Raw genomic sequence first — 13,091 nt, forward strand, 5'->3', positions numbered from 1 at the left:
TTTTACCTAATATTGTTATAATGTATTGGCTCAACAGCAGTCCTGGGCAGGCGGGAAAGTGGGGCGCCTTGGTGTGGCGCAGTGCAGGGACTCCGGTGTTCTCTGTCTCCCCAGTGGGAGCGCACGGGAGTCACCGGGCAGGCGCCTCAGCTGGCAAAGGCCCACGGGGGCAGGAGCCCTGCACAGAGCCAGGCGCCTCCCGGGACTGAGCCAGGGAGGGGCCCTAAGGGCCCAGCGACGAGCCCCGCCCTGCGCAGATGCCCCCTCCTCCTACTTCTGCCTCCCCACCCTTGATGGCGTTATTTGTTTATTTTTTAGTGGTCATTTGAAATTTTATGGCTAAGTTATTTAAAAGAGACTATAGAAGAACGAAACGAGGGAAGGATGATGGAAACGCTGCCTTTCTTCCACAATAATTACTCTTGATAGCAATTTGAACTAATTTGCATTAAAACACCCATTTAACCAATCTGCTGAAAGCAGGGACGTGTTGTGTACGGCTTGGTAAGAACGCGGGACTCTTCCCTCCAAATCTGCACGTCGTTTCAGGGACGGGAACGGCGGGCCGACTCCTGCATCCCCGCGCGCCCAGCTGCCGGAGCCGGGTTAGCGTCTGGGGCTTCATGACACAGTGGGCCATTTCTTGCAATCCCGCTTTTCACATGGATCGTGGTGGCACAAGCCGGAGAGGAGGACAGAGGGCAGAGCCAGGGTTCCCTGCTGGCCCTTCTCAGCCTGACCTGAGACTAAACCTCTTCTCTTCATGCCCCTGGGGTAGCATCAAAGCAAGAAAGTTGCTAACTGAACACTTTAATCTCTTTGCTCTTCAAGAACTAAATATATATATATATATATATATATATATATATATATATATATATATATATATATACACACACACACATATTCGTATATGAATGGATGCTTTTTTTTTTTTTTTTGAGAAACGGAGGATCGAACCCAGGGGCATTCTACATATGAGCTACACCCCTAGCCCTATTTTTTTTATTTTTCATTTTGAAACAGTCTCACTAAGTTGTAGAGGGCCCACTAGGTAGCGGAGGCTGGTCTCGAAACTGCGATCCTCCTGTCTCAAGTGCTGGGACCCTATTCTGTTTTTCCTTGGTTTTCTTAATCCCTAACTGCTGTTTTTATTACAACTTTGTTTCAGAAACAGACTGGCAAAGAGCCTTGTCTCCTTATGAGCTGGACCATGTGGACCCTCACTGGGCTCCTTCCTTAATTTTCTTTTTTCTTGTCTTTTTTCTTTTCCTACTGGAAAACATTTTAATCTGAAATCTGAAAAAGTGTTGAAATTCAAAGCGGGCACTTTCGCGGACCTGGCAGCTCTCTGAAGTTGAGGTGTCCATTGGGTAGGATGTGGAGACCACAGAGTGCCATTTGATGACTCTCCCCTACCAAGTCTCTAATGGGGAAACTGAGGCCAGAAGGGCAGGTCCCTCCGACACAGGTCAGAGGAGAGCTTAGCTACTGTTCCGTGTTCTCCTTTACTTGTGTTGGTCCCTAATGACCACGGCTTCTGTGACCACACAACACGCACCTGGACAGTGTTCTAAATACACCACAGAATCTGTGGACTTAGTGGTTAGGGCTGTAGCCAGCTGGGAGCCGAGCTCAGGCCGTGCTGTTTCCTGCTGCTTTGTCCTTCCCCTTCCCTTCCCTCCTCGCTTCCCTTCCCTCCTCTCTTTTACTTTTTTCCTTCTTTTCCTGCTGCCCCCTCCACCCCATTTGCTTCCTTTCTGGCAGGTCTGCAATGCCCTCCTTCCCAAGAGCCCCGAGGGAATGCGGACTGGCAGGTTGGGCCCTGCAGAGGAAGGCCGCCGGCTGGGCGGCGGGCGAGGGGCTCTGGGGTGCGGGCTCGCCACGCTGCTTCTGGAAGTGCACGCCGGTGCCCTTGCCTCGGGCCAGAGAACCTTCCGGCTGTGAGGGGCCTTGCAGAGGCCAAGAAGCCCAGCAGCCTCAGATAAAGACCAGAAAAGGGAGGCGTTGGAAAGTGGCACTGTACTTGCTGGCTCAGCCACAAGATGGCACTCTTAAGCTTTCAAAGGAGCAGGAGCCAACTGCCTGCGGGGAGGCTGTGGGGAGGCAGGAGGAGGTGGAAAGTTGGATGCCCCTTCCTGGAGCCCACAGCATGGGGGTCCTGCCTCGCTCTGCCCTGGGCCATGCGGGCTCTCAGAGACCCACCTAGCCGAGCCACTGCTGTGGCCAGGAGCCGCCGTGTGGTCCTTGCAGACCCAGCACAGCCGACCCCCAGGCTTTGTTTCCTGTTTCCCGAAGAAGAAAAAACCCAGAAAAAGAGCCGCTGGGCCCAGGGGACAGCATGGCCCTAGAGGACAATGTGCTGGGTCCTGGTGTCTGGGTGCCCCGGTTGCTTACTTGGGGCTGTCCAGAGCTGTGCTCACAGAGGCTGAGTCATGGAGCCCTCTAGCTTCTGCAGAGTGGTCCCTGTTCCTGGCTAGGACCCTGAACACACTCGGAGCCGTCCATGGGAGGCGCTCCTGGGACCCAGTGCGGAAGGAGAGGGAGTCCGCCCACATAGAGCGTCTCACTTGGCCATGGCTGGCCACTGGTCTACCTGGGATGCCCGAGGACAGAGACTGTCGGGTCCAGATGCTGGCAAGAGCTGGCTTCCATGGGAAGGCCATGGAGGAGCCAATGGCGCCTCGTGATCAACCATGTGGTTCAGGCATAAGGACAGCCTCGGCAATGGGGGTAGTGAGAATCTCAGTGACCTAGTGGGATTCTGTTTCAAAATAAAACATAAAATAGGGCTGGGTGTGGAGAACAGGGCGGAATGCCCCTGGCTTCAATCCCCAGGACCAAGGAAAAAAAAAAGAAAAGAAGAGAGAAGGAGGGAGAGAGAGGGAGAGGGAGAGGGAGAGGGAGAGGGAGAGGGAGAGGGAGAGAGAGAGAGAGAGAGAGAGAAGTTGAGGAGGAGAGAGGAGGGGGCATGAGCTCGGGGGATCCAGCCGAGGCCAGGAGGTCCTGCTAGGATTGGGTGGCGGCCTGTCACTGAGGCGGGGGACAGGGGAGAGTGGCAGGCGTCTATGCCATCCGCTGTCCGCCTCAGCCAGCCAGCCGTCTGTCTGTGAAAGCATAAAGAGGATTGCCTCGTGGCTCAGCTCTGGGTTCCGGGGTAAAAAGTGAACTGGAGCCCATGAGAAAGTGCAGAGGTCACAGCAGGGGTCAGGATAAGGGCTGTTTCTTGAGTCTTATTTTAGCCTATCTCTGCACGCACAGCAGCACGCACTTGGCGGCACATCTGTATCTGTGTCAGGCCAACGCCTGACAGTTTGAAAGCCACCAACAACATGCTCTACCGGAGCCAAGAGGGAACAGGGGCTCTCAGGCCCGTGGACCTGGGTTCCCATCTGCCTCCAACACGTGTTTGGTGTACCACCTTCCAGGCATTGCCTAAGCGTTCTGAGCTCACTGGGCCAGTGGGCGAACAGGCCCTGAGCTGCAGTCGGGCCGGTGTGGAGGTGGCAGCAGGCTTTGCAGCAGGGGTGCAGGGGATGGGTCCGCACTTCTCTTTCCACCTCTGATATCTACCAGAACATCCTACCTTGCCTCACTCGTCACTATGATGTCGAGCCCCTGCATCCAGCCCCTCCCGCGGCGCGGGAGCCATGGTTTAGAGCCAGCAGAGTGCGTGAGTGGCCACCAAGGTGTGGCTTGGCTAAAGTGTTCTTACTTTATTAAGTGCCCATGACAAGTGCATGGTGTGGCTCTCGCTGTGTGGGCAAGTGTGGTGGCCGAGCTTTGGTGGAGGGCAGGACCGATGCCCTGTGTGCGCCTGTGGGAGCCCCTTCCCCTCTCCTTTACCTGGTGTCCTAAAGTTCTAGTTCTCCTGTGCCTTGCTTCCTGCCGCAGGACCATCTTGATCCAGGACCTGCTGATGGGGACTGGCAGGTCTGCAGATGGGGTTTGGTGGGATGGAGGGCTCGTGAGGACCCCCAGCTCTGGCTAGAGCAGCCGGCGGGATGAGGGGCTCCTCTCTGCTCTGGACGTCAGTGGCCCCGTGTTCTGAGAGGCGGCAATGATCGCTGTCCTTTGCAGAGGTCTGTGTTGCTGGTTTGCACCAGTCCTGATGTTAAACACAGCCCCTGTTGACTGTGGAGTCATACAAAGCATTCAGATGCCTTATTTGCTTATTTCATTACGTGCCCACGACAACCCTTTCAGGCAAGTAGTAGATGTTTGTGTGGTGCTGTCTCTTATAGTTGCAGAAAGTCAGTGATAACAGAGGGGTGCCCTTGGCTGTGTGACCAACGTGTGCCAGGGTCTTGATGGGCGTGGGGACGGAGGTTCTGGACTAGAGAGGAGGAGAAGGTGCCGACTCAGCCTGGAAGTCTAGGCAGTGACGGCTGAGCTGGGTCTTGAAGGATGAGCAGGAGTCTCCAAGGTGTGAGTTTGAGGAAGAGAAGGTAAAGCCTTTATGGAACAGGGAAACCGTGCTCGAAGGCCGTGGGTGGGGGTGCAAGGCGTCAGGGATCTGTGGGTGGGCCTGGTGAATCCCTGGCTCCTTGGGTGCCCTGGAAGGGAGGAAGCTGAGGCTGTCCAGGGACACTGTGAAGGGACTTTCGTCCAGTTGATGACAGAGCTTTTAAGCCAAAGGAATTATACACATCTCTCCCTGCTTCTCCCCAGCTGGTATGTGGGTTAGTAAAAAACACAGTCACATGGGACTATGTGGTTGGGCTACTTTGCTCACAGGAGGACTCGCTCCTCTGGGAAAGCCACCCACCGTCCTTCAAGCGGCTTAGTGGCAGCACAGTGCCCTTCCTCACGGTGGCGGCGAGTCCTGCCATCGGCAGAAGCGCTTTACCACTGAGCGGATGCGTCTCAGAACCTCTACCATCTCCTTCAAAAGTTAACCACAGAATCACACGTGACCCGACCCTTCTACTCCTGGGCGCACTCACAAAGTGAGGACCAGCATGAACACATACACTTGCACCCAAAGGGCCAGGGCGGCAGCGCTGTTCACGCAGTCAAGGAGGGAGCCGCCCAGGCGTTCATGCGCAGAGCGCCGGGTGCATGAAGCACAGTCTATCCATTAAGTGATGGAGTAGTCTTTGGCTATGAAAAAGAAGATAGTGCTGGCCTGTGCTACTGCAGGGAAGAACTTTGAAAACATGGAGCGGAAAGGCTGTGTCTCGTGACTCCGTTTGCCCAAAATATCAAGAGGAGGCAAATCTGTATGGTCAGAAAGCACATTCCAGTTGTCACGGGCCGAGGCAGGGGACAGAATGCAACTGCTTAGCGGGGACGAGCTGATGGAAATATTTAAAACTAGAGAGAAGCGATGGTTGCAGAACACTGAGCCAGGGCGGGTGGCCTGAATCCAGGGGTCCCTGAGAGCACAGGCCCTGTTCCCACCGCGGAGACCGCCCCAGATCTCCTGGGAGAGAAGGACTCTCTGCCCTGGGAAGTGGTTACTTTCAAGTGCCTTTTGCCTCTGTGAATCACTTTCTTGAATGCAGGAGTATGATGGGCAAAGGCCACCCCTTCCCCGCTCTTGCAATTGCCAAGATCGATTGGCGTGATTGATCGGAATTGAGAGATAGTCTCCAGGTAACATTTAGGAGGAGTCACTGAGATGGGCACACTGGCGGTGACTGTCGGTTGCCCTCCGTGGGGACAGCCTGTGGGCTGCTAGCCCCTCTGCCGGCCGTGTGGCCAGGGAGGTATGGCCCCAGAGTGGCCATCTGACGGGCCCTGGATGCTTCTACTGGCACAAGGTGCAGTTGGATGTCCTGCTTTCAAGTCAGCAGAGGAGCTCTGGACCCTGACACCTTGAGCGGCAGGGATCCTGGGACAAGCCCTCCATCCCTGATGGGCCTGTGCTGGAGGAGTCCCTGTATAGAGGTTGGCCCCCAGGAGCCTGGGCTGCCCTGGCTTCCCTGCTTGGGTATCTCCTTCTGCCAGGGGCTCTAGAAGCTGACACTGAGGGTCAGAGGGTGGCGGGCAGAGGCCCCTTTCTAAGCGATCACCCAGCCACTGTGCCCGGAGCTGAGGCCCCGTGCTCCGGGTCTCTACCTGGGGCCACAGGCTGGGACACACTGTGGGCAGCTCACGCTGTGGGCTCCCCTGCCTGTGCCATCGGTCACCAGGGGAGGAGCAGCGGACCTCAGAAGAGAGGCCACTTCCCAGCCTACTACCTGGGGAGTGATAGAAAAGGGAGGGAAAAAAAAAAAAAAACTGCTGTTGACTGTGGATATCCTGCTTCGGTTAGACAGCTCATCAATAGAATCGGGTGTGGGATTGATCTTTTACTTATAATGCAGCGCATTCAGTGGATGGCAAAAATGCTTTTAAAAGGGGCCCACAGAACACTTTGAAAATATTAATTAGCGTGTCGAAGCATTCTGCATAGCATCTCATAGTGAGTCTGCTCCGGGGGCTGCTTGGGATACATTATTAATAAGAATTCCTCTCTCCCCTGTACTTCCCACCCTGACTTTATGGGTGTTGGCGTGGTTTGGGGTATCTGTTAGACTCATTTACTGCTGATTGCATGCAAGTGGGGAATGGGTTGTGCCTTCGGGGTCACCCATGCACAAGGCCCATGTGTTTGGAAAAGGAGACACCCCAAAACCAAAGACACAAAGGAGGAGAAAGGCCAAATAGGGGCAGCGCTCTGAATGGCTTGGCTCTGTATATTGGGACTGGAAACCAGATAGGTTTGGCTTAGTTTCCTAAGGATTCTGGTGTGAAGGAGGGGACAGAAAGCAGCATCTTTTTGGGGACAGTCAGAAAGAATCCCAGGAATCCTTCTGCAGACCCCCACTCTGCCCGTGTGAGCCGTGAAGAGCACCAGTCCCTCCCCAGCCGGGCACCACCCTCGTGGCTGAGCAGGGCGCGAGGTCGCTGCAGTGCTCAGGATGTGGCATCCTGGACGAGCAACAGCTTGGGCGTCTGAGCTGAGCAGAGGGGGCCTGTTCTCCCAGTGTCCTAAGCAAGGATTTGTAGAAGTAGAGACATATGAGTACAGGCATTTTACTTTAAAATTGTGAATGGATTCCGTCAAGGACCATAGAAATATTTTTAGTTGTGCAAATCTGCGCAATGATAAAGAGTGGAGAGAGGCGGTTACTCTGAGAACCCTGACCCTGGCAACTAGCCAAGGCGTCCCTGGCCCCTGGAACGCTTTCCCCAGCTCCTGGTTTCCTGCTCATGTTCTCTCCCCTCCCCCACCTCACACTTAGAATTTATGGCACCCTATCTTTTTTTTGCTTTAAAGATTGTAGGCAGATATCTTGGATTGCCGGGGGAAAAGTCAGAAGCTATGTCTACAAACAAAAGTAAAAAAATATTTCTATGACAATTGAGATTTTCAACATTACAGAAACACAGGAAATCAGGTACAATGGCAAATATTCCATTTTATTTTATTTTTTTGTGCTACTGGAGATTGAACCCAGGGGTATTCTACCTCCAAAACTCACCCCAGCTCTTTTTTATTTTTTATTTTGAAACAGGTCTCACTAAGTTGCAGAGGGCGTCACTAAGTCACTAAGGCTGGCCGTGAACCGGTGATCCTCCTGTCTCAACCTCCCAGGGGCTGGTATTCCAAGCAGCACTTCAGTTTTATTGATGTCTACTGGCTTTGGGGTATAAAAGGCACAGCCTTTCTAATGTAAAAATGAATTAGCAGACTGGATTTCTTTGTTTCAGAGGCCTTAATGACTTTGCCCCATTGGGTCATGCAAGTGTGTTTTTCTCCTCAAAAGTCTGAGGTGTCATATTGGACTATTTTGTTTCTCCCCTCCAGGGACAACTATAAACCCCAGCTTAACTGAAATTTTCGTGTTGACAACTTCCTGCCATTAGGAGAGGAGCAGACCATTAGCAATGGGCTGTTCTGGGGTGGGGGAGCAAACCGCTCCTGGGTGGGGGCTCTGAAAGGGCCCCCCAAACACCCCTGCTTTCTAGGAAGTCAAGAGGGGCAGATCCTCCTGAGGAGGCCATCCTGACATGGCTACCTGGGCTGCGGGCTGCTTCTTCCTGAGAAGCCTGCAGCCAACCCACCCTACAGCACACATGTGGACCACCTCTGAGCCCTTGGGGCAAATCAATCAATCTCTCTCTCTCTCTCTCTCTCTCTCTCTCTCTCTCCCTCTCCCTCTCCCTCTCCCTCTCCCTCTCCCTCTCCCTCTCCCTCTCTCAAGGAACCCAATTCTTCCCAGCTAAAGATCTCTGTAACATTTTACATCCCTGCTGTGATATTCTTCTTTTGGGGGGGACTGGGGATGGTGGGGGTGGAATCCAGAAACATTCTGCTTCTGAGCTACACCCCACCCCTATTTTTAGTCTTTATTTTGAAACAGGGTCTCACTGAGTTGCAAAGGGCCTCACTAAACAGTAGCTGAGGCTGCCCCCCAACCTGGATCCTCCTGTCTCAGCCTCCCGAATGCTGGGATTACAAGCGTGCCCACCACGCCCAGCTCTGATGTGATATTCTTATTTTATATTTACTTCACTTCATCAGAATTAATCCTAGAAAAAAGAAAAAAAAAAAAAAAAAGAGCTCTGCCAGCAGTGAAGGCAGCCCCCAGCCCCTCCCGGGGCCTCGGCTAAGGTGTCTGCTTTCTGGAGAGTGAGACTTGGTCAGCCGATGGGCAGACCTGCTGTGAGCATGGAGAGAGGACAGGACAAGAAATGGAGGCTGGGCTGGGTGGCGGGGTGCCCCAGCACAGGGCGGTCTGCAGGGAGCAGCCTCCGTTTCCAAAGGGCCTGCTGCAGATTTGGAAGTTTTATTTTTATTTATTGTTTGTTGATGAGTTAAACACACCAAGCTGCCAAATCATAAGCAGAAAGAAGCCCGCAACTGGCTTTTGTTATCAGCTTAAAGAATTAAGGTTATTTTTTCCTTGACTTTCTTTTTTTTTCTTTCTTTTTTTTTTTTAACAGCCCTAGTGTCTTGGCCGGCTTCCAGTTCAGGTAATTACATTCTGTCTTCCTAAATCCCCTTGCAATTCCAATTGGGCAAGCTGCTCCTCACCTCCCTCCTAAAAGCTGATGTGCGGGGTGCCTGGCATCAGATGGGGTGGCATTCCAATAGTGGGTCCCAAGGTGTTCTGTCTCAACACATTTCCAGCGGCTTTGCACGCAGGGCTTGTGTGCAAATGGAAGTAGTATTATTTATCGCTCTTCCCCTTCAGCAGCTGCCAACCCGAAACTATCTGTGAATGACATTTTAAATATGAAGGCCAGGGTCATTAGGATGATTAGATACCGGGGTCCGTTTTGCTCACCTTTAGAATTATTGGGCAATTGAAAACAGAGTCCTGGAGTGACAGGGAAGAGATCCCCTAAACAGAAAATGTCCCCTGTTCAGTGTTTCGGCTTCTGTGAAATGGTACTGTTTTGTTTTATAACTTGCCTTTTTTCTTTCTCCTGGCTAAAACTAAGGAAGATTTTTGGCTTTTGTTGTTTTTGTTCTTGCTTTTTATTATTATTAAAGGATGAATGGGAACAGGAGCGCTTTCTATTTGTAGGAATAAAATTATATCCTCTTTTTAAAGGATCTGAGATCCAATGCTTTTCCAGTTAATTCTTCAAATTTTTATTGAGCATACGCCATGTACCAAACTTGCTAAGGGGCTATTTTGGCCACATAAACGCTTACCGTTTTTATCTTTTTCATTCGTGTTTATTTTAGTTATGGGCACCAATATGCTTTTCAAAAGCAACAATGGAAGTAATTCCTATAAAATAGCATCTGTATTGAAAACCAAAGTATGAAATAACGTGCTTGTTTGCGCAATATGTAATAACGTCTTATGTGGAGAGCTGATTTTAGTGGAAATATACATTTTTCCAAGATTGAAACCAATATGCGTGACAAAGTAGAATTTAGGATCTATTTTGGAAGAAAAAAATAAAGAGAACTTCTGATACATGGAAGTCACTTTTACTTGGAAGAAAAACGTTAGTAGTAAAGAGATATTTTTCCTGGCTGCCATTAGAGACTTTGGAAACAGCTACTCTCTTTGGTTCTGCTTACTGTCTAATTCCTAGAACAAGGGTCCAAGGGCCGCTGGACTGTTAGGGGGGCAGGGCTGGTGCCCGGGCCTGCAGTCCTGGCCTGTGAGCTTTCCCCAAAAGTGAAAGTAGACAGATATTCTGAGCGCCTTTCATTTTTTATTCTGTCCTCTTTAGCTCTCCCCGTTCTGCATCCTCCTGCCACAAGGCGCCATAAATTGAGGGCATCCTCCATTTGTGCAGAATCACCAGAGCCACATTGAGGGGAAAGACCACCCGCCTGACGTTAGGCGTCATCATCCTGTGTTTAGATAATAATTTATTTTCGCCCTTTCACCTCCCTGTAGAATCATCCTTTATAAGCACAGAGTCAGGGCAGCTATGAAACACCAATTCCATCCTGCGTTCTCGTTGGGACTTGTAACTCTACTGACTTGCATTTTTTCCTAATTACAGGAAAAATAGCAAATTGGCATGCATCAGGAAGTGGGTGCACCCCCTCTGATTTACAAGGGAGAGGGTAGGGTGACTTTATAGCTCAGGAATCCAGTGAAATAAATTTATGGTTAGAAAAATTCGTGTTCTTAATGTGATGAAGGTCCTTTAACTTTTAACACGCTTCTCCGGTTAAACTGAGCAGGACTCACATGGAAATGGCTGTCTCCAGCTGCTGCAGACTGATTTATCCCCAGATGATAGTCGGTTGGAGCTGCAGACCAAATTGTTGGGAAGGAGGAGTACTCTAATTTTGGTGTTGTGGCTGTCTGTGTGTTGTGTGTGTACAGCCCTCTGTGTGTGAGCAGGGATTTGTGGTGGCCTGGTTCCTCTTGGTAACCAGGGCGATTCTTTGCCAGTGTGCTCTGTGCTGCCGAGAATGCTCCCAGGTCACCCGGTTGGGAGGCCACCTCTGAACCCCATCCCAGGGACGTGTAGGTTATCGTAACTCCTGTGGCGTTTGCGAAATTCCTGAGTCAAGTGGTTTGTGTGCAAAATTATGGAGTCTGTGTCCATGGTGATGCCAATTTGTGTTTAGAAAATATATATTTTCAATATGGGCTGAAGTGTCATGTATAGAAAATGGGATACCTTTCCTCTCTTGGAGATGTATTCCTGAATCCGGATATGGGCGCTGATCCTGTCTTGACCTCTCTGGGTCTTTTCTGTCCATTTCTGCTCAGGGTGCTGAGCCAGACACCAGTCAATGTACACACACATCCCTTCCTACCTGAAGATTCCTGAGAACCCACACAAAGCAGGGTGGAGGAGACAGACTTGGCCTCTGCCCTCCTGATTCAGTCTATTAAAGGAGTTGGAAAGTGAAACAGAAGGCAGAGAAATGACCAGTTGTGTCAGGCACACTGCAAGCAGAGACGGAAGGAATTGAAGGAGAGAAAACGGCCACCTGCCGCAGAGTGCCCCGGAAAGCTGGGGCCCCGGCCTTCTATGCTGAGTTCCCTGGAACATCTCTGCTTCTCCCCAGTTCAGGGAATCTTGGGTAGGTGATATGGAAGGGGGATGAGTCCCAGACTTGTCAGAACAGGAGGTTCAGCGGGGGTGAGCCAAACGCAGAGCCTGTCCCTTCTGGGCCAGCCCATCAGCACCAGACAGCCGGGTTCTCTCCCGCCCCTGCACTTGTGCAGGGTCTGGGGGCACGGAGCGCCTGTGTACCAGCCGCCAGCCCCAGCACGCTGTGAGTGATGATGACCCGTGGTCCCCTTTCCTGGCTCTCACCCTCAGGGTGAGCCGAGGTTCTCTGCCTTCCTCAGTCCGTGCCCACAGGCCCCGTACACGCCTTCCTCCCGACTACGGGTACCAGTGCAGGACAAGGTCTGCACTCGCCCCTGCACGCAGGACTTGCAGGACTTGATTGTCCACTCTTGTATGGCTTCAGGCCTTGGTGTTTGGATTTGACCTTTCTATGGGTAGTTGGGAATGGGAGCAGAGAAGTCTAATGTATTTTTCTTCTTTTATAATATTTTATATTTCATTATATTTAAATTGACAAATTTAGTCAATAAGAACATCAAACAAACTGGGCCTGATGGTGCATACTTGTAGTCCTAGAACTTGGGAGAATGAGGTGGGAGGATTTGGGTTCGTGGTCAGCTTCAGCTACTTAGTAAGACCCTGTTTCAAAATAAAAAAATAAAAAATATAGGGCTGGGGTGTAAAAATAGTTCAGAGGTAGAATGTCCTCGGGTTCCATCACTAGCACCCCCCCCACACACACACACAGACACACAACAAGCACATCTTTTGCTTTAAAAATAACTGAATTTAATGAAATATTTTTGGTCAATTCTTTTTTTTTTTTTTTTTGGTGGTACTGGGGTTTCTGGAAGCCCTTCTACCTCGGGCTACACTCCCAGACCTATTTTACACTTTTTATTTGGAAATAGGGTCTCTTAAACCAGCATGGCTGGCTTCGAACCTGCGCAATCCTCCTGTCTCCGCCTCCCAAGTGCGGGGATTACAAGCATGCACCACCATGCCTGGCATTTTTGGTCAATTCTGATGAAATTAAGAGAGTAAAAATTAAGACAAAAAGCTCAGAGACAAGAAAGAATGACACAGAGCAGAGGAACGAGGAGACTGTCATGCATGACTTTTATTTCTTCTGTCATTCCAGAGCTGTTCACTGAGCATCCACCGTGAGGCTGGTGGTACCAATGTCTGTGTCTCCCCATCCTTCTCTTCCTCTCCCTTGCTCCCTCTCCCTCCCACTCCATCTCCTTGTAGGTGCCGTGCCCACTCTTCACAGTGAGATGTTCTCAGGTGCCGGGGACTCTGTGGTGATGGGAATGAGGTTCCTCATCTTTTGGAAGCAGAACAATCTATTTCTTGATCCAGCCCGGCACACACTAGCCTCTGAGGTGACGGGTACCTCAAGGACGCACGCCTGCGCACAGGCGTGTTTGCCCCTGTTACTTTCTTTAAGCCTTTAGGTTTGAGGGGGATTCTTCTAGAAGGGAAACAAGAAGGCTACTACTGATAAGGAAATGCTGTGAGCAGACACAGAGGAGGGCCCTGGCCTGGGATGAGGGGACGGTAAACCTTCCATTCAGGGTGTCCTGGGCAGC

The sequence above is a fragment of the Muscardinus avellanarius genome (genome assembly GCF_963383645.1).
Source record: "Muscardinus avellanarius genome assembly, chromosome: 4".
NCBI lineage: Eukaryota > Metazoa > Chordata > Mammalia > Rodentia > Gliridae > Muscardinus > Muscardinus avellanarius.